At 31.6% G+C, this 21791-nt stretch overlaps 3 long non-coding RNA genes across 6 annotated transcripts in view; 2 read left to right on the top strand and 1 right to left on the bottom strand.

The window, feature by feature from the left end:
• Positions 1-19017, bottom strand: part of LOC125051680 — a 33070-nt gene extending 14053 nt beyond the window's left edge. The window contains exons 1-10 of one of the 4 annotated variants that reach the window (XR_007117324.1): positions 18945-19017; positions 13573-13627; positions 13067-13153; positions 11909-12094; positions 11513-11648; positions 9438-10883; positions 9064-9121; positions 6296-6514; positions 5456-5618; positions 4490-4600 (exon numbers count right to left, since the gene is read on the bottom strand). This is a non-coding gene — a long non-coding RNA (uncharacterized LOC125051680). Of the gene's footprint in view, positions 1-4489; positions 4601-5455; positions 5619-6295; positions 6515-9063; positions 10884-11512; positions 11649-11908; positions 12095-13066; positions 13154-13572; positions 13628-18944 lie in introns of those variants that run through there. The other 3 variants (XR_007117322.1, XR_007117325.1, XR_007117323.1) reach the window with 3 other exon arrangements.
• Positions 887-1325, top strand: LOC125051682. Its single transcript, XR_007117326.1, has 2 exons — positions 887-947; positions 1161-1325. It is a non-coding gene; the product is annotated as an uncharacterized LOC125051682 (long non-coding RNA).
• Positions 7009-7496, top strand: LOC125051684. The gene is made up of 2 exons (XR_007117328.1): positions 7009-7069; positions 7281-7496. It is a non-coding gene; the product is annotated as an uncharacterized LOC125051684 (long non-coding RNA).
• Positions 19018-21791: the final 2774 nt, after the last annotated feature.

Genomic DNA, 21791 nt, shown 5'->3' with positions numbered 1-21791 from the left:
CTCAGTCAAGCTTATGAGTATAAAAGAGACAGTTATTGTTTTGCTTTTGCTACTGTTTTTATATACATGTTGATCTTTTTTCTCGTTCTTATTATAATAGGCACAGGAGGCTGATAACCTTCTTCGATTGACATATTATCAAGAAATAGATAAAGAAATCTGAGAACCAGAACTAAAAAGAATCATTGTTTGACATTTGACACTATACAAGTACAAATGTATTTTTTATATCACATGCATTGAAACAGTGAGTTTTGATCTCTGTTATGCCAGACGAAACAAGACAATTTCAGACCAATGCAATGCCACAGTGTCAGTCAGAAACAGGGGAGAAACAACGTTGTTTCTGCCCGGTACATTCATTTATTTATTATTTATTTCAAGTCTGTCAGAATCGCATTTTCATAACATGTGATATGAAAAATACAGTGTGTGGCACGGGATGAAACAAAGACGATTTCAGACCAGGGGGCCTACCATGAACTTTCTTAAAACAATCCAGTTGAGATGCAGTTGAGTTTAGGTACCTAAAGTCAATCGCATTTTTTCGTACCATGACCGCCTATAAGCTGAATCGTATTAGCATCGCAAGACCGAATGAAAGAACGATAATTTTGTTTGTGGTTTCTATGTAAGTTTAGAAATTTAACTGTCAAACTTACTTCGACAGATGTTTCTATAAAAATAAATAAAATATAAAATTATTTTAAATAATTCATCAATTATAATAAGCTATTATGTCTTAATATATATTTATTTAATATAAAACTATTCTTTTGATATATTTTAAATTTAAAGTTTTCTGGTGCTGTGCAGTTGACACTTATTATTTTTAAACGTTTCCTTCAAATTTTGATAGGAGCTTTCAATATATTTGGTGTTTACAAAATTTCGGTTTCATAAATATAGTTTTACAAATTGTTTAACTTATAAAATAATATGATGGGGTAAGTATTGTTCAAAAATTGGTTTATTAAAAATAAATATCTATATCGAAGTGAATTGCTGATATTAAACTCTTTGCATAAGATATTACAATCAACCTATTACTCGAAAATCATCAAGTAAATAATGATAAAAATTGATTCCTTAATATTTTACAAATTCAATTTATACGTTAACTAATTCATATAATATAAATAATTCTATTGTCTTTACAGCTTAAACCTGACAAACTCGCTGAATTGAGAGAAGAAAATATATAAATGAATATATGTTTATATCCAATTGAACATTGCCTGATTCAAGACAAGACAAGACAAGATTTTTCTATCTTGATGGAGTCATCCTAACTAAATAAATACTGTTATTGTAATACTTTCAAATGGCTTATTATTTACACATAATAAATTTGAGAAACACCTCTGTTTTTTTAAAGAAAAAGCAGAGGAGAATAATACAATTCATGAACATAATGAGGAAAAATTTAACTATAATAAATATCTACTAGTGATATGGCATTATTATTTATTGTAAATATGATATATTGGGGAATTATGTTTTTGTTAGACATGCCTAAATAATTAATTAAAATATTATTGAACCATGTTCAATTATTTGTAGGTACACTGAAATCTTCAATGAGTCAATGTAGTTAATCTATAATAAATTATAAAATCAATATCTTCGAAGTCGGTAGAAGGGCATTGCCGTCTTGCTTCTCATCTCTGTCGATATTTTAATAATATATTTATTATCACACTCTCTAAACTCAAAATACCCCAAAATATAAAAATTATATTTTTTTCATATGTTAGCCATAGTAGATAAATCTTATTATTTTAATTAACAAGTTTTAATACAAATATTGAATTTTATAGGTTCTAAACTATTATTTGGACATTTCGATACAAAAAAGTTGAACAAAAAGTAACTTTTTTTGAATCGCTTATCCTGTCATAGTTGGAAGGCGCAACTGTCAAATTTCGGTTCAGCCGAGCGGTCATGGTACGGATTTTCATACAAATTGAACGAACGAAATCTGATAATCGCTAAGGTCACGTGGGAACCTAAACTGTCTCGTTTTTTCGATGTCATGGTACGAATTAGCGATGCATCTCAGTTGTAGGTTGTCAATAGGCTCGCAATAAGAGTTCATGGTAGGCCCCCTGCACGAAAGTAACAATAAATAAAAAAAGCCATTATTATTATGGCTTATTTCGAATAAGCCATTTGAAAGTATTACAATAACAGTATTTATTTAGTTAGGATAACTCCATCAAGATAGAAAAATCTTGTCTTGTCTTGAATCAGGCAATGTTCAATTGGATATAAACATACATATATTCATTTATATATTTCCTTCTCTCAATTCAGCGAGTTTGTCAGGTTTAAGCTGTAAAGACAATAGAATTATTTATATTATATGAATTAGTTAACGTATAAATTGAATTTGTAAAATATTAAGGAATCAATTTTTATCATTATTTACTTGATGATTTTCGATTCGTTGATTCGTTGATTGTAATATCTTATGCAAAGAGTTTAATATCAGCAATTCACTTCGATATAGATATTTATTTTTAAGAAACCAATTTTTGAACAATACTTACCCCATCATATTATTTTATAAGTTAAACAACTTGTAAAACTATATTTATGAAACCGAAATTTTGTAAACACCAAATATATTGAAAGCTCCTATCAAAATTTGAAGGAAACGTTTAAAAATAATAAGTGTCAACTGCACAGCACCAGAAAACTTTAAATTTAAAATATATCAAAATAATAGTTTTATATTAAATAAATATATATTAAGACATAATAGCTTATTGTAATTGATGAATTATTTAAAATAATTTTATATTTTATTTATTTTTATAGAAACATCTGTCGAAGTAAGTTTGACAGTTAAATTTCTAAACTTACATAGAAACCACAAACAAAATTATCGTTCTTTCATTCGGTCTTGCGATGCTAATACGATTCAGCTTATAGGCGGTCATGGTACGAAAAAATGCGATTGACTTTAGGTACCTAAACTCAACTGCATCTCAACTGGATTGTTTTAAGAAAGTTCATGGTAGGCCCCCAGATATCAGAATCTAACTGAAACGATTTATGAGCGATAGGTAGCCTGTACATTATCCACTAGCATAACATCATAGTAACTCATCACCAGGTTGAAATAAATGTTGCAAACTAGAAAATAAATTCATCATCATTAAAAGGCTCCTGTAATAAAAGTGGACAGAACCCTTTCAACTATATTTTAATATTTAACTGGAAGACCGGCCAAGCGTTGCTGTGGCTAAGGTTTTTGTTGTATTACATAGTAGCAAACTATTCAAGGGAAACGGTAGGAGAACACCAGTCATGGGGACCACCATGCTTTTTTGGTGGTTATGCCATTAAATTGTAGCTTATGTGAAACCTTGGTACTTTCAACACAGTGACTTGTGACTATCAAATAATAAACAAATATTTTGCAATAAAATAATATTGCAGGTATAAATTGAGATGTAAGCTATCCTCACTTTTAAGTTGGATCAAACTACACTCGGTGTGCAAATTTGATTGATATCGGTTCGGTAGTTTAGGAGTCCATTACGGACAAACAACGTGACACGTAATTTATCCACCCCCCATTGTCTTGTCATCAGCAAAGCTGTCAAAAACAAAAGTACATAAATGTATTAACGTTTGTAGGAATCCTCGAAAATGCATTTCGTTTTCAAGCATAGACAATGTGTGCGTAAAAAAGTAAATAATTACTGTTGACGTTATAACCCAATAAGAAAATCAAACATCCCCTCCCCCCATAGTGCTTACGTAATACTTGAACGGCCCCCTTGACTTCAAAGAAAGATGCTTAAACAGATCCAGGGCTTAAAATCCATACAGCGTTAGGTTATACATGCCGTCAACTTTTTGGATCTAATGCATGCTTTAAGATGTTTTCCTTCACCGTACGATCGAGTCTTGCGGACATAGAAAAGATGATTGGTTCAACCGGGATTCGAACCTACCTCAGTGTGTGTGTCGCACCCTCTGACACTCGGCCATCACTGCTTCTGGTACCAATAAAGCCTATTCTGAAATTAGTAAATTCTGAACTTTTATAAATTTTGATAACATGTACAGTAATCCCCCTATAACGCGTTTTTAAAACTTCTGATTTCCGAGACTTAGAGAGAGGGTAAAATGATAATATGTTAGGAATTTAATTGTCATTTAAATATTAAGTGTCGAAAATTAATACAAATTAAAAATTTAATTTTTTAAATTTATTTCTTCGATGAAAACCACATGGCATTTTAATTTACAATTCGTAATTTGAGATTTTAATAAATTATTTGGCATAAATTTTAATAATAAAAATACAATTTCTTTAAGGTAATTCACCCTTCTCACTCTCTCTTAATCGCTCTCTCCCTTTTCTTCGACAAAAACGCTGAACATCTACGTGACGTTTTTAAAAAAATAAAGGTGTGACTAAGTGGGGTAAATTAAGTTAAAGTGAATTGAAAAGAAAAACAGCACTTTTGTATATTTATTTATTCTAAAAATTTGTATTAGTGGATACCATGTGGCATATTCTCGTGATTCTCCGATGTTTTATATACTACGGCAAAGATGAAACAAAATATAATGTCGAGTACTGAAACATAAAAACACATTTCATCAGTGTCATATCAAAATATTTATCAAATTAATTCATTATGAATCAATTAAAAAAAACAAAAAATTAATCATTTTTATTCTAATCTTTCTCTATTTATTACAGCGTACACATAATTAAACACATAATTAAAAAAGAATACAATACTTTAGTTAAAAGTGCGCAATTGGACTGATTTAGTTTTTATTAAAAAAGTAAATCTAATATATAAAATTCTCTTGTCCACTGGAACGGCTCGACCGATTCTTATGAAATTTTGTATGCATATTCAGTAAGTCTGAGTATCGGAAAAAAACTATTTTTCAATATACTGAATGTTAAGGGTGGTTCCACCACTAAATTTTTATTTTTTATTTTTAAACAAAACTTTTTGTTTTTATTATTTTTATACATACAAAAATTCATACTACCCTTAATTGTTACCCCTCTACGATCAACCCCTTTTTTATTATAGTAGATAGTTACTTTTATTGACCTAAAAAAATGTTTCCTAGAAACATACATGGCAAAACGACGTTTGCCGGGTCAGCTAGTTTATCTATAATAACCTTTCTGGTATTGAAAATCTTTTCAGTAGTAATAGAGCATTTGTACAATACAAAGGTGAAGGATGGCTCTATTTGATTTTTAAAGACTTGTGGAGTAAGGTTGGTGTTCCTCCAGTCTAAAGAGAGACCTCCAGAATAACCACTGACTGACCCGAAAGCCCCAGTATTTAAGATCGAGAATCTGCATATTCAGGCTATGAATCATCGTAGTGATGGCACAGATTGTAGATCGCTACACTTTTTAGTATTTCTAGTAGTTTAGAAAAATTCATCAGGTTTTACTTACATACAAAGATAATGTTCAGAACGTAGAATGCTGAGTTCATATTCAACATTTGAAAAATTACATCGTTTGCAACAAGTCCGAATTCGCATGCATACAACACCGTACGGGAAATGATAAAAGCTGGTGTTGCAATCAAGTAGATTTTGATCAAAATTCGCATTTTCTGGAAATATATAAAAACTGTTTTTTTAAATGCACTTAGTTATCCCGGAACTTTTTAAAAGATTGGTAATGTAATTGTGAATAAAATTGGTATAGTTACCAAGCAAAGGTTGTACGGCATATCAAGTAAGTCAATGTATTTTTATGGTCACTAAAAGATTAACTAGCGAATTACGTGATAACTTAAGAGAGGAAGTCCCTTAGTAGGGACTGAATAAATTGACCAACATGGTATTGGCTTAACATAGATCTCACAAGTTTTAACGGTAAAAGAACTGCGTTGCGAGAGTTATGTAACCTAACATAAGTTATCTTACATATACCTATATACATATATATATATATATATTTAATTAGAAATTTTAAGGGTAAAACACGGTTTATCTCGATTTCCGGCAAAACTAAAAGTCCTATGGAAAAAAGTGAAATGGCAAAGTTGTAGGTAATAAAAAAGGATCATACGATACGATCTGCATTTTCTGAGAAGATTTTTTTTACCATAGGATTGTTATCTTAATACAAAGAATTTTATTTGAAAACATCGTTTTTGTTTTTTATGGCATTAATAATTGACGTAACATCGGTAAAATAATTGCACAATTTCCTTCGACGAACAATTAACATCCTAGTGGACAATATCTAGTTATATTTCCACTACGGTATAATAATTATACTCACCCTACATAATCCAATTAGCAAAATCACATTAAAAACAAGATATATCACTGTTAAGCCTATAAGAATACCTTCGACAGCGTAAATGCTATCAGTTTTACTATTTAATTTTTCTAAATATGATGGAGGATATTTATGGATTTGGCTATGTGCTTCTTGTTGTAACTTCGAATACTTATAAATGTCTGCGCCACTTTTAGCTATTATCATAATATTGATGGCCTGAAAATAAGAAATCAATAAAAGGCCAGAGAGCTCGCGAGTGCGTTGCAGGACTTTTAAGAATTGGTACGTTCTGGGGGCCTACCATGAACTTTCTTAAAACGATCCAGTTGAGATGCAGTTGAGTTTAGGTACCTAAAGTCAATAGCATTTTTTCGTACCATGACCGCCTATAAGCTGAATCGTATTAGCATCGCAAGACCGAATGAAAGAACGATAATTTTGTTTGTGGTTTCTATGTAAGTTTAGAAATTTAACTGTCAAACTTACTTCGACAGATGTTTCTATAAAACTAAATAAAATATAAAATTATTTTAAATAATTCATCAATTACAATAAGCTATTATGTCTTAATATATATTTATTTAATATAAAACTATTCTTTTGATATATTTTAAATTTAAAGTTTTCTGGTGCTGTGCAGTTGACACTTATTATTTTTAAACGTTTCCTTCAAATTTTGATAGGAGCTTTCAATATATTTGGTGTTTACAAAATTTCGGTTTAATAAATATAGTTTTACAAATTGTTTAACTTATAAAATAATATGATGGGGTAAGTATTGTTCAAAAATTGTTTATTAAAAATAAATATCTATATCGAAGTGAATTCCTGATATAAAACTCTTTGCATAAGACATTACAATCAACCTATTACTCGAAAATCATAAGTAAATAATGATAAAAATTTATTCCTTAAAATTGTACAAATTCAGTTTATACGTTAACTAATTCATATAATATAAATAATTATATTTTCTTTGCAGCTTAAACCTGACAAACTCGCTGAATTGAGAGAATGAAATATATAAATGAATATATGTTTATATCCAATTGAACATTGCCTGATTCAAGACAAGGCAAGACAAGACATCTTTTTCTATCTTGATGGAGTCATCCTAACTAAATAAATACTGTTATTATAATACTTTCAAATGGCTTATTATTTACACATTATAAATTTGAGAAACACCTCTATTTTTTTTAAAGAAAAAGCAGAGGAGAATAATACAATTCATGAACATAATGAGGAAAAATTTAATTATAATAAATATCTACTAGTGATATGGCATTATTATTTATTGTAAATATGATATATTGGGGAATTATGTTTTTGTTAGACATGCCTAAATAATTTATTGAATATTATTGAACCATGTGCAATAATTTGTAGGTACCTACACTGAAATCTTCAATGAGTCAAAGTAGTTAATCTATAATAAATTATAAACTCATTATCTACGAAGTCGGTAGAACGGCATTGCCGTCTTGTTTCTCATCTCCGTCGATATTTTAATAATTTATTTATTATCACACTCTCTAAACTCAAAATTCCCCAAAATATAAAAATTTATTAACAAGTTTTAATACAAATATTGAATTTTATAGATTCTAAACTATTATTTGGACATTTCGATACAAAAAAGTTGAACAAAAAGTAACTTTTTTAGAATCGCTTATTCTGTCATAGTTGGAAGGCGCAACTGTCAAATTTCGGTTCAGCCGAGCGGTCATGGTACGGATTTTCATACAAATTGAACGAACGAAATCTGATAATGGCTAAGGTCACGTGGGAACCTAAACTGTCTCGTTTTTTCGATGTCATGGTACGAATTAGCGATGCATCTCAGTTGTAGGTTGTCAATAGGCTCGCAATAAGAGTTCATGGTAGGCCCCCTGTTCTTGAAAGACCCTAAGTAGAATCGAAATATCGATTCGGAAACACTTCAGTGAGTAATGATGACGTTATACCCTGATGCGATAATGGAAAGTTACTCCGACAACTACATATATATAAATTAACAGCTGAATATAGCCACTGGTGGCTTATGGCCAGTGAGATAGACTGGTGAAGGATCCTCTTTTAGGTCGCAGGCTCTTCGACCGCAAGAGAAATTATAATATTCACAAGCAAATTAAATATACAAAGCATTGTTGGCCTAATGGCTTCAGCATGCGACTCTCATACTTGAGGTCGTAGGTTCGATCCCCTTCTGTGCACCAATGGACTTTCTTTCTATGTACGCATTTAACATTTGCTCGAACGGTGAACCATCGTGAGGAAACCGACATGGATCGGAGGCTGATCACTTATTTGGCTATTAGATTTAAAAAAGATCATGAAACAGATTCAGAAATCTGAGGCCAAGACCTAAAGAGGTTGTCGTGCCACTGATTTGTTTTATTTTTTAAATTACGTGTAAATAACCTAAAAAAATCTATCACGCACAGACAACACACCTTAATTCGGTATACATATTCATGAAAAGAGCGTAAAAACTCTTAAAAGGCTGGCAACGCACTTGTGAGCGTTTCGCAACTTAACATCACATGAGCCTCCTGCCAGTTTGCCTCTGTTAAATATGTTTTTTTTATTATGTTTGTATTTTGTCTATTTTTATTATTTTTGACCCAGTAGGTCTTCCATTTTTTATAGTGACAAATAAATTAGAGTCAGTCATAATCGCCATAAATAAAAATGGTAACATTTTTATACCTTCCAAAGGTCATATCGTTTTAATTATTAATGATTTAAAAATGTACACTTACTATTTGAAAAGACGCAACACATAGGTTCTTAGCTGTCAATACGTCCATCTTTAGCCCTCTGAAAAGAGTCAAAACTGTTGTTTAACAAAACCATTATTGGTCGTTTGGTCGTACACTTAATCAATAAAGCTTAATAATTGTTATGTTTAAAACTATACCGCATTTGTACTGTACATCTATTAAATCATTAATCCCGCTCCCTTAGATTTTGATATAAATGAATTGCATATTACGAGAAACTATTGTTAAGTTTCAGTAGTTAGTTAATAATTAAAAGCGTAAACCAAATGTAAACAATCTTCGCACACTTGAAGCCAATATTAGCCCTTTAGTTTTACAAATACAAATTTTATTAAAGCATTTCTAAAACTTACTTGTTCAGGTTTGAAGGATACAAAATTTGTCAGATCAGTATGACTGCTAGCGTAATAATAGCTTAAATAGAACATATTATTTTATAATTTTTCCTTATATTACCCAAATTTTTAAGGAAAATTTTGTTTTATAATATGTAATCTCAAATACAAACGGGAAAATAGAGTCCGTATCAGATTGCTAATTTGTGGAGCATATTCGGACAATTACATGTGATGCCTTTAGGAGGTTAGGGTTTGTCCTGCGAAACTGGTCAGCTGGTCTCTCGAACACTGCCACCAGGGCGCTATATTCGTTATTAATAAGGTCAATTCTCGAAACCAGCTGCATCATATTATGGTCTCCTCATGAATGGGTGCAAAAAAAGTTCCTTGAAAACTTATATAAAAGAAGGTACAACTTCCTTCCTTACCTCTATTATACTAAGTTCTTGATGGGGGTTTATGGTATGAATTACTAGAAGAAGAAACTTAGTAGGGTATGAAATTCGGTTTAAGAATAATAATTAACGATACGGAAAGCGCATACTTGCTGGGAGAGAGTATGAGACTGTACTGACTATTCCGGACAATTATCAACCCTGCTGGAAAAAATACCTTTTTTGCTGTGCATCCTCCCATTCCCCGCTGACTCTCACAGCTTAATAGTTTTCTCGACTCTTCGACGGAGAACGATCTATTTATGAGGCGTATGGGGGGGGTTTATAGATAGCAAAAGGTTGTTGTAGCAAAAGCTGTTGATTTATAATAATGTCTTATTTATAAAGTCAATAATAAAGAAATTTGGCCATGTTACTATAAATTGGAAATAAATTAATAAACACACAACGAAATGAGACGCTCTTTTACTTTAATTTTAACTTAACTTTTATTGTCTACCTCCTCCTTAAATTTAACATAGTAAAAACCATCTACACCATAAAATATCTTCATGATGATCTTCTGAAAAGCTATCATCATAAATATAGTTTCTTTTAGTACCATCAAATATGCTTAATTTACTCTGAAAATATTTATAGCACAATTCATTCGATCGTTGCATGAATTTCATACATTTGGCCTCTCATACATTATAGTTCACTCGCCTGGCACTTGGTTGTTGGATGGATGCACTGGATGTTGTGCACTTCCTCCAACCTAAAGAAAAGACCTCCATCCAGTCTTAATACTGGCCTCTCCAATAGTGGTTAGCCACTGCGGCTGACCAAGTCGAGAAGTCATAGCAGTGATTTGTATCCGCTGATGAAAGGTCTACATGATCATGTGTAATGTGTATGTGTGAAATAAAAAAAACTCGATTTTTAAAAGGTTTTAGTTTACAAATTTATTCGTGGAGACATCAGAATCTAACTGAAACGATTTATGAGCGATAGGTAGCCTGTACATCACCAACTAGCATCACATCGTAGTAACTCTTGATCACCAGGTTGAAATAAATGTTGCAAACTAGAAAATAAATTCATCATCATTAAAAGGCTCCTGTAATAAAAGTGGACAGACCCCTTTCAACTGTATTTTAATATTTAATTAAAAATAATGTAATATTATAGAACGAATTTCCAAAAATCGGCGCAGAAGGCTGATTTACCGCAATTTTCCCCCCCACCCCCCATTCTCTTGTCATCAGCAAAGCTGTCAAAAACAAAAGTACATAAATGTATTAACGTTTGTAGGAATCCTCGAAAATGCATTTCGTTTTCAAGCATAGACAATGTGTGCGTAAAAAAGTAAATAATTACTGTTGACGTTATAACCAAATAAGAAAATCGAACACCCCCCCCCCCCCCCCCATAGTGCTTACGTAATACTTGAACGGCCCCCTTGACTTCAAAGAAAGATGCTTAAACAGATCCAGGGCTTAAAATCCATACAGCGTTAGGTTATACATGACGTCAACTTTTTGGATCTAATGCATGCTTTAAGATGTTTTCCTTCGCAGTACGATCGAGTCTTGCGGACATAGAAAAGATGATTGGTTCAGCCGGGATTCGAACCTACCTCAGTATGTGTGTCGCACCCTCTGACACTCGGCCATCACTGCTTCTGGTACCAATAAAGCTTAGGATAATACTCACAAATGGTTACGACTCCTTCTATTATATCGCCGACTCCAGTAATTCCATTGCCCAACTGAACGAAGAATGTTATAGCGTATACCACAAGAAACACAAGCGCATAGATAAGATACATCTTGACAAATGAGCGCCTATTCTGAAATTAGTAAAATCGGAACTTTTATAAATTTTGATAACATGTACAGTAATCCCCCCTATAACGCGTTTTCGTATAACGCGAATAAAAAAATCAAAACAGTCAACTAATATTCCTACAGAAACAGAGTTCTATGGATATATGTGTGCGTGTGGATGTATGTGTGAGAGAGAGTGTTTGTGTGTGTGGGCGAATGTGTGTGTGGGTGTATGGGTGTGTGTGTGAAATTTTAACCTAAAACGTGCAAAAAAATGTTGTACCTTATAAATTCCGAAAAGAAGCAAGCAACAGAACCCAATGAACACGGCTATAATAACCACAAGTATGGAATTACTGACGACCAAAGACACGCCCAATTCATTTGCCCCGATGATATTTAGGGACTGCAGAAGCACCCCGCCTTCAAGGCCATAGCAAGCAAATACTTCCAGAACTATATTACCAATCTGAAAAATAAAATAAATTTTTAACAGATTGACTAAATAATTGGCTTAATTGGATTAGATAAGTAGCCTGCTGATTCTGATTTAAATGCTCAAATAATATACAAATGAAATACGGTATATTATATATACTTTACGAATTTTAACAGGCTTTTAAATTAGGTATCACTTAGTTCAATGTATTGAATAATGTGTATTTTTTTTTGTTCTCTTCTTATATTTGACTTTTTGTAGGTAAATATTATGTATTCCATTTCTGGGTATATTTTAAGTGTAATTGTTTGTTATTATATATAATTTTTGCGAGCAGTAGGATTAGACTCTAGAACTCAAATCTGGCCACATTTCCTCACTTATTGTGCAATGTGCATGCACTATGCAAGAAAAACTTGTTTTGGCTTTCCCATGACCCAGCGCATTGAATAAATCTTCAATGAATGTGGAATGTTTTTCATGGCACAAGATTCTACTCCAATTGCTATATCGAATTGGAGACAAGATAAAAATGTATGGCCCTTTTTTGTTTAGCATTCTCCATCGCACAACTATCACTTTTAATTACTAATTACTGACTCTAACTCAAACTCAAACTCAAAATATCTTTATTCAAGTGGGTAACCAAGTACACTTTTGAATCGTCAAGTTAAATTAATCGTAAATTTAAATTTACTACCAGTTCGCAAGTCAAGGGCGTAGAGCGGGTAAGAAGAAGTGGCAAGAAACTTTCCGCCACTCTTTTTAATCGCCAAGTATTGTCATACAAATTGTTTGAACTGGAGCAATTCAATCCCAAGGATTAGGATCATTTAAGTAGTCCTCAAATTTATAAAAAGCTTTGTTGATTAATTTTCGTTTAACGAGGGCTTTGAATTTATTTAGTGATAATACTCTAATTTCGCTTGGGAGTTTGTTGTAAAAACGAATACAATTAGAGTCATAGGTAAACACAATATACATTATAATTAAATACGTTACCAAATTTATACATCCTATAATAAGTGAGCCCAGGCGTAGATCAACGCAGAAGCAGCAGTATTCAAATGGGTAGAGTTTCATATTTGTCTGAAAATTAATTAAATTTTAGTCGAAATAATCTGTAATATCTTGACAATTAGCAGTGTTGGCCTAGTGGCTTTAGCGTGCGACACTCAACTCAACTCGTCGAAATGTCAGAAAACTCGTTGTTGGCATATGGTAGCCAGGCAAGTCTGTAGGCGGAGTTGGGTCCAGATCGAGGTATTGGCGCGTTTTTCTTAACATTCCAGCACCACATAACAAAGGCATTAATCGTTCGGCCTTTCACAAGGAGCAAACTTAGAGTTAAGTCTTGACTTTAAATCTAACCGTAATGGGACCGACATACTGATCCTTCGGGGTAGGGTATTTATGCCTATTTTTTATATTACAGGAGGCAAATGGGCAAGAGGCACACCTGATATAAATCAGCTAGCTATAAATGAAATATAATAAAAGTAACTTACCAATTATTAACGTATAATAACGCACTAATACCGGATCGTGAATGACGGAAATATTCTAGAAAAAGACTTCATTAGACATATCTTCTTAATTAACAAGACAATTAGAAATCGATTTATATTCTTCGATACGGTGTAATAGACTAAATATATATAAAGTGATATGATTATTTTTAATTATGATTCGATTACAGTCAAGTAGGCAGACTGGGTACGGTTGATAAATTTTTGTTTGTGCCCCAATAATTTTGGTGATTTACTATTAGCTGCGAGAAAAGTAATGCAAATCTTAATTTGTACCTTTGCCAAGTGTAAAATTACCAAAATGTTATTCCTTTATTTATTTATAGCCTTATATCAAAAATTCAAAATATTATGTCGGAGCAATGGCGCTGGTATCGGCAGCCAATTTAATAATAATGACTATGGAATCATTATTATGGACCATTAAATAGTTTCAAACAGTCTGTTATAAATTTATTAATATTGGCAAATCAAATAAACAATATAACTGTTTTGAACTAATTTAACTTTGATGTTATTAAATTATAATTAAATTGGCAGCCGATACCGGCGCCATTGCTCCGATATATATTATAGTATTTCTTTTTTTTTAATCTGGGACAACCGATTATGTGTGCCTACGGGCAAAGGCCTCCCCAATTGTCCTCTTTTCCATATTGATTTTTTCCATATTGAATAGTAATCTTGTCCAGCCTTGCGATTCTGTAACTCACTTTTCGAACTCACACAGCGGTATTGTTTATCGGAATCCCAAATCATAAAATGACTACTTCACGACTGATTTGAGAGCGACCGCCGATGCGAAAACCGCTGTGTTAGTTTGAAAAGTGAGTTACAGAATCGCAAGGCTGGACAAGATTACTATTCAATATGTCACAACCGACCACAGCCCAAGAACGGTTGTGACAGTGGTTGGGGTTAGTAATGACAAATATAAACATACGCAGAAGGTTTATTATTACTTTAATTTATAGAAATATTTAACATAATACAACATAACGGTCTTCTATAAAAAGTTAACATTTATTTATTTACACTTCGTTATCTTATACAAAAATATACATAAAAAAGCAGGTTACATAAGTTATGGACGTCCTTATCGCTAACAAGCCATTTCTTGCAGGCAACCCTAGTATGGAACAATAAAATAAAGAAACACCACCAGAGTGTACAGCACAAAAAGTGCATAAATAATTAACAAAAACGAACATAAAATAACATGTAATTATAACTTAAATAAAGTAAAATCTAAAAAATAACTAAATAATAAGATAAACAAAATGTAAAACCTAATCCTACAGTAGTCAAAGATTGCAGCTCCATCAAGCTGGAACCCGCTTCAGAAAAAACTTGATTTATCTAAATTTACTTTTATCTACAAACGATGCTAGTGAATGTAGTAAACTTTATTTTTTTGTAGTATCATTAATTGCGCCGAAAAAATAATTAATACCGCGCAAAGCAGGAAATATTACAAATAATTCAATAAAAAACTTTAAAACGGGTGCTAAATTGTTTGTAGTTTATTGTAGTGACAAAAAAATTTTTTTTTTACCCCACTTTATTAAAAACTACGGAATAAATGCTAAAATAACGGAACTATGCAAAAAAAAGACACCGACTCAAAAACTATAAACGATGCTCATAAATGTAGTATACTTTATTTTTTTGTAGTATCATTAATTGCGCCGAAAAAATAATTAATACCGCGCAAAGCAGGAAATATTACAAATAATTCAATAAAAAACTTTGAAACGGGTGCTAAATTGATTGTAGTGACCAAAAAATGTGGTGTAGCATTTATTCCGTAGTTTTTAATAAAGTGGGGTAAAAAAATTTTTTTTTTGTCACTACAATAAACTGCAAACAATTTAGCACCCGTTTCAAAGTTTTTTATTGAATTATTTGTAATATTTCCTGCTTTGCGCGGTATTAATTATTTTTTCGGCGCAATTAATGATACTACAAAAAAATAAAGTATACTACATTTATGAGCATCGTTTATAGTTTTTGAGTCGGTGTCTTTTTTTTGCATAGTTCCGTTATTTTAGCATTTATTCCGTAGTTTTTAATAAAGTGGGGTAAAAAAAATTTTTTTTGTCACTACAATAAACTACAAACAATTTAGCACCCGTTTCAAAGTTTTTTATTGAATTATTTGTAATATTTCCTGCTTTGCGCGGTATTAATTATTTTTTCGGCGCAATTAATGATACTACAAAAAAATAAAGTATACTACATTTATGAGCATCGTTTATAGTTTTTGAGTCGGTGTCTTTTTTTTTGCATAGTTCCGTTATTTTAGCATTTATTCCGTAGTTTTTAATAAAGTGGGGTAAAAAAATTTTTTTTTTGTCACTACAATAAACTACAAACAATTTAGCACCCGTTTCAAAGTTTTTTATTGAATTATTTGTAATATTTCCTGCTTTGCGCGGTATTAATTATTTTTTCGGCGCAATTAATGATACTACAAAAAAATAAAGTATACTACATTTATGAGCATCGTTTATAGTTTTTGAGTCGGTGTCTTTTTTTTGCATAGTTCCGTTATTTTAGCATTTATTCCGTAGTTTTTAATAAAGTGGGGTAAAAAAAATTTTTTTTTGTCACTACAATAAACTACAAACAATTTAGCACCCGTTTCAAAGTTTTTTATTGAATTATTTGTAATATTTCCTGCTTTGCGCGGTATTAATTATTTTTTCGGCGCAATTAATGATACTACAAAAAAATAAAGTATACTACATTTATGAGCATTGTTTATAGTTTTTGAGTCGGTGTCTTTTTTTTTGCATAGTTCCGTTATTTTAGCATTTATTCCGTAGTTTTTAATAAAGTGGGATAAAAAATTTTTTTTTGTCACTACAATAAACTACAAACAATTTAGCACCCGTTTCAAAGTTTTTTTATTGAATTATATGTAATATTTCCTGCTTTGCGTGGTATTAATTATTTTTTCGGCGCAATTAATGATACTACAAAAAAATAAAGTATACTTCATTTATGAGCATCGTTTATAGTTTTTGAGTCGGTGTCTTTTTTTTGCATAGTTCCGTTATTTTAGCATTTATTCCGTAGTTTTTAATAAAGTGGGGTAAAAAAAATTTTTTTTTGTCACTACAATAAACTACAAACAATTTAGCACCCGTTTCAAAGTTTTTTATTGAATTATTTGTAATATTTCCTGCTTTGCGCGGTATTAATTATTTTTTCGGCGCAATTAATGATACTACAAAAAAATAAAGTATACTACATTTATGAGCATTGTTTATAGTTTTTGAGTCGGTCTTTTCTTTTGCATAGTTCCGTTATTTTAGCATTTATTCCGTAGTTTTTAATAAAGTGGGATAAAAAAATTTTTTTTGTCACTACAATATACTACAAACAATTTAACACCCGTTTCAAAGTTTTTTATTGAATTATTTGTAATATTTCCTGCTTTGCGCGGTATTAATTATTTTTTCGGCGCAATTAATGATACTACAAAAAAATAAAGTATACTACATTTATGAGCATCGTTTATAGTTTTTGAGTCGGTGTCTTTTTTTTTGCATAGTTCCGTTATTTTAGCATTTATTCCGTAGTTTTTAATAAAGTGGGGTAAAAAAAAATTTTTTTTGTCACTACAATAAACTACAAACAATTTAGCACCCGTTTCAAAGTTTTTTATTGAATTATTTGTAATATTTCCTGCTTTGCGCGGTATTAATTATTTTTTCGGCGCAATTAATGATACTACAAAAAAATAAAGTATACTACATTTATGAGCATCGTTTATAGTTTTTGAGTCGGTGTCTTTTTTTTGCATAGTTCCGTTATTTTAGCATTTATTCCGTAGTTTTTAATAAAGTGGGGTAAAAAAAATTTTTTTTTGTCACTACAATAAACTACAAACAATTTAGCACCCGTTTCAAAGTTTTTTATTGAATTATTTGTAATATTTCCTGCTTTGCGCGGTATTAATTATTTTTTCGGCGCAATTAATGATACTACAAAAAAATAAAGTATACTACATTTATGAGCATCGTTTATAGTTTTTGAGTCGGTGTCTTTTTTTTTGCATAGTTCCGTTATTTTAGCATTTATTCCGTAGTTTTTAATAAAGTGGGGTAAAAAAAATTTTTTTTTGTCACTACAATAAACTACAAACAATTTAGCACCCGTTTCAAAGTTTTTTATTGAATTATTTGTAATATTTCCTGCTTTGCGCGGTATTAATTATTTTTTCGGCGCAATTAATGATACTACAAAAAAATAAAGTTTACTACATTCACTAGCATCGTTTGTAGATAAAAGTAAATTTAGAAAAATCAAGTTTTTTCTAAAGCGGGTTCCAGCTTGATGGAGCTAAAGATTGCCCCAGTAAAGAATCAGAAGGTGGAAGATTTTCATTGTTGAGTACAGGATTGTTATCTACAGAATCAGGGTTTTGTGCGTTCTCTTCTTTCTTCAGTCTCGAATAATAGTATTTTATGAAATGCTCGAGAAAAATAAAAGACTCCTGAAGTATTTGTCGTTCCAATCGATTCCACCCGCCCCTAACAAAGTGATCGTGATAACGATCTCTCGGAAATATTAAAAATGGATGTATGGCATTTCCCAAGGCATACTGCACAAGCAACTGTTACTAATTTACGTTCAGCTGATGTAACAACTACCACATCTCATCTCATTGTATGTATCCTGTAGCTTATATTATGTCTGTCCAAAATAGTTTTTTTATTATCATAAAAAGCTTCCACATTCGTTCGCTCTTGAAAGGCTTGTAGTCAGAGCTACGGGTACAGACAGTGACGGGTTTCTATTTATAAACGAACGGGATCAATGATCATTCTTTACCAGCCGTTTTATTTTCAACCCAAAGCAGGTCGCTTTATATTGTATTTAGTTGTTCAAATACCAGCTTCAGTACCTCTTTTGTAGCAAGACCAAAATCTATATCCGCGCATCGTATGCTATATTTTGATAGGTTTCTTCTTGCTCCTTAGAAAATATTATGAGCAACATACCCCATACTGATGATATCTTCATTGTGATTCGCACCCATTCGATCACGTTTGCATCTCCAAAGAAGTCCCGTGTTTCACTTCTCCATAAGCATGTTTATATTTACTTACAGACCGCGCTCGTTCAGACTTCCGAGCGTGTTCTGGGCATCTAAAATGAAAAATATAAAAAAAACATGTCAACCGTACCCAACCCATACTTTCGAAAACAAACAATAGCCTTGACTGGGCCAAGTACGTAAAAACTAATCACTCTTAATTAACTTACAACAAAACAATATAAGATATAATCTATCTAATAAATAACTGCAAATATTAAAATAAATCAAGCCAAAAACTTACTTTTGACTGTTAAAATGCAATGCAGATTCCTGTTTACGTTTGCGGCGCGCGCTAGCCGACACAATCTGGGGAAGTGGGAACACGTTTGCAAATTGCAATGCAATTGCATGCATGCCGCTTCTCCCTCCCCTTGGACCCTTACCCGTATATTTTTACTGTTATGAGTCACTACCGTAAACAGTCTCCTCAAAATGGAAAGATATGTTATTGGCATGCGCATGTGTAGTGTAAACATTCATTTTCATACAGAGGGCAATCTTCAATCTCTGATCCGTCCTCTGAACGATTGATTGAATAATTGGTTACTCAATTCATGGATTCAATATTGGCATGCTTTTCTTTAGAAATGGATTGAATTGTCGATCTAAGATAGCTAATTGCATTGAGATTGCATATTAATTTTGGCCTAAGTAGTTACAGATGCTACCACAGGTCAGGACGTTTAATTCAATAATTCATCTAAGCACATCATTCTTTTTGGAGTTGTGAGATGATTTTATAATTAGTGGTCGTCCCATAGTTTTAAGTACTTTTAGTGTTTTGTAATTGATCTTGTAACTTTTATTAGCGCTGGTAAATACTGAGGTTTTTCTGTTATTTCAATGCTCCTATTTTCAAAGATTCTGTAACGTTGGGCCTTTGGGGTGCTGCAAGCTGGTGCCTTATCATTACCATTTGGTGTCATAGCTAAGCACATGCTCCTCCAAGGGACAGCTAAAATTGTATTTCTACAAACCTTTATTTGAATACTTCCACTGCGGGAGAAATGTTTTGTTTGTTTGTTACAATTATAAGAATCGACACAATGTTACGTGTAATTAGAATGTAGATTATTATAGCCATTAGCGGCATACTATATAATGTATAATGTGACATCAACTGCGTTAATAATAGTAAAAATAAAATATTTAGGTTCTTACATTTAGTTTTCTTTACATTTCTTCTCTAGAACATACTTTTATGCAGATTAGTGGCTAGACAAAAATGAAAACCAATGCGAAATGTACACCAATGTGTCTTTCAAAGTGACGTAAACAGCACCTCTAACCCAAAAGCTGTATCAAGTACAGAAGGCTGACAATAAAACATTAAAGCTACAGAAAGCAGCCGGTAGCCAAGGTTTTTTTAATAAGGCGCTTATTTTAGTAAGGTAAGCGTGCGTGCCAATCTTGTCCCTCAATTTGTATAAAGAAAGAACCGTGAACCGAGAAAGTGGTGACTTTCATTTGACCATATTTTAAACCTCCCTTACTAATTTATATCATAAATATCTAATATTCATTCATCATCATAAATATATAATAATAATAGTGACTTTAAAAACTCACATCTGACTTTAGTGAAAAAATATCTTTGTTTAAAAAAGATACAGCTAATTGTTTATTTTTTATATTGCACGCCTCTGGCAGTGCTCTACTCTCGACATGTCAAAAAACCCAGTCTTTCGAAACTTGAATGACTTTTTTCTCACTAATATAACACTTACAGGATAATATGAGTGCACTAAAATCGAGTTAAATAATGTATCAAGCACATATGGTATTTTTTATGAACAATTATTTTGTTAAACATAGTAAATAATAACATTAAAATCAATCATTTTTGGACGTCCGTCAGTCTGTGTTTATGGATCCATGTATGTGGCAGAGAAATTGGTCGAAAAATTTATCGTACCAGAATCCTTTTTTTCGTATTATATAAAGTTATACCCTGGGCTTTTCCTAGTTAATATTAGCGTTCTAAGTACTGTCGTTTAATTATAATTTGTAAAAAACTAAAATACGACTGTGTATTTTCCTCACCTTAGAGTTATGGCGCCACTATATATTTTTTTATTATATTATTGTTTTTTTTCAATCATTCATTTTCATTTTTTTTTGTTATTTTGTTTTAAAAAACTTGAGTTTTTGTTTTAGAATTTTTTTTTAAATGTGAATGACCGCTATGAGGCGTGCACTTTTGGATTTTCCAAACTATATCAATCTTACCCCAACGGGGGAACGAGAAAAATTACTTCTTTTCTAGATAGCCCAAAACCCCATTCTTCCAAAACTTTAAGGCCATTTGCTATTCTTAGTTAGATTTCATGAGCAAAGCCAGGAGGGTGGCCTAATGTTGTCAAAACCTTCCTTTTTACTTTTTCTATGGCTTCGGCCACATCATTAGTATAGGATGTTGCACGTAACGATTTTCGGACGTGATTACGAGGCATGAAAGCTGAATAAAACAAATGCAATTATGTATTAATAATTAGGTATTATTACACTTTATACGTCCAACCATAATTCATTTAACATTACTTAGGTAGGAATAGTGCCAACGTCTGATATTGATAGATACTTTTATTCTACTTTAGTTTTGCAATTTAAATTAGGTACATAGATAAGAATCGAAATTTAATTTATTCACCTATCTTTGCATATTCGGTAATCTATAATAATAATACTGTGGAAATATCAACTAGGTACGTTGCCAATTTATTTCCTATGTTACCAGTAAAAGTTTGAGGATAACTGAATTTTTGTATGACACTTGGGAACGGAGTAAGATCGAAACTTTTGTTTATTTATCTTACCCCGTAATATTTTTAAAGTGTAAGTGTATAGCCTATTATTTAATATGTGTATATAATTTAAATGATTGTTAAGTATTATGTATGTCGTACTATCTAAGACACAGTGTTCAATAAAAATATTAGTTGGAGACTTAGTCTACTTTTATTATTTCCCATTATTATTCCAATTTTCCAAGCATAAAATTAACATTGATAAAGCGATTTTTATATCCTTAATGGAATATTATTCCAAAAATTTAAAATTGTCTATAATGTGAAAAAAAGTTTCACTT

This window comes from Pieris napi, chromosome 8 (genome assembly GCF_905475465.1).
Source record: "Pieris napi chromosome 8, ilPieNapi1.2, whole genome shotgun sequence".
In the NCBI taxonomy this organism is placed as follows: Eukaryota; Metazoa; Arthropoda; class Insecta; order Lepidoptera; family Pieridae; genus Pieris; species Pieris napi.
The sequence above is the reverse complement of the archived record's forward strand: the minus strand, read 5'-3'. Positions and strand labels throughout refer to the sequence as shown.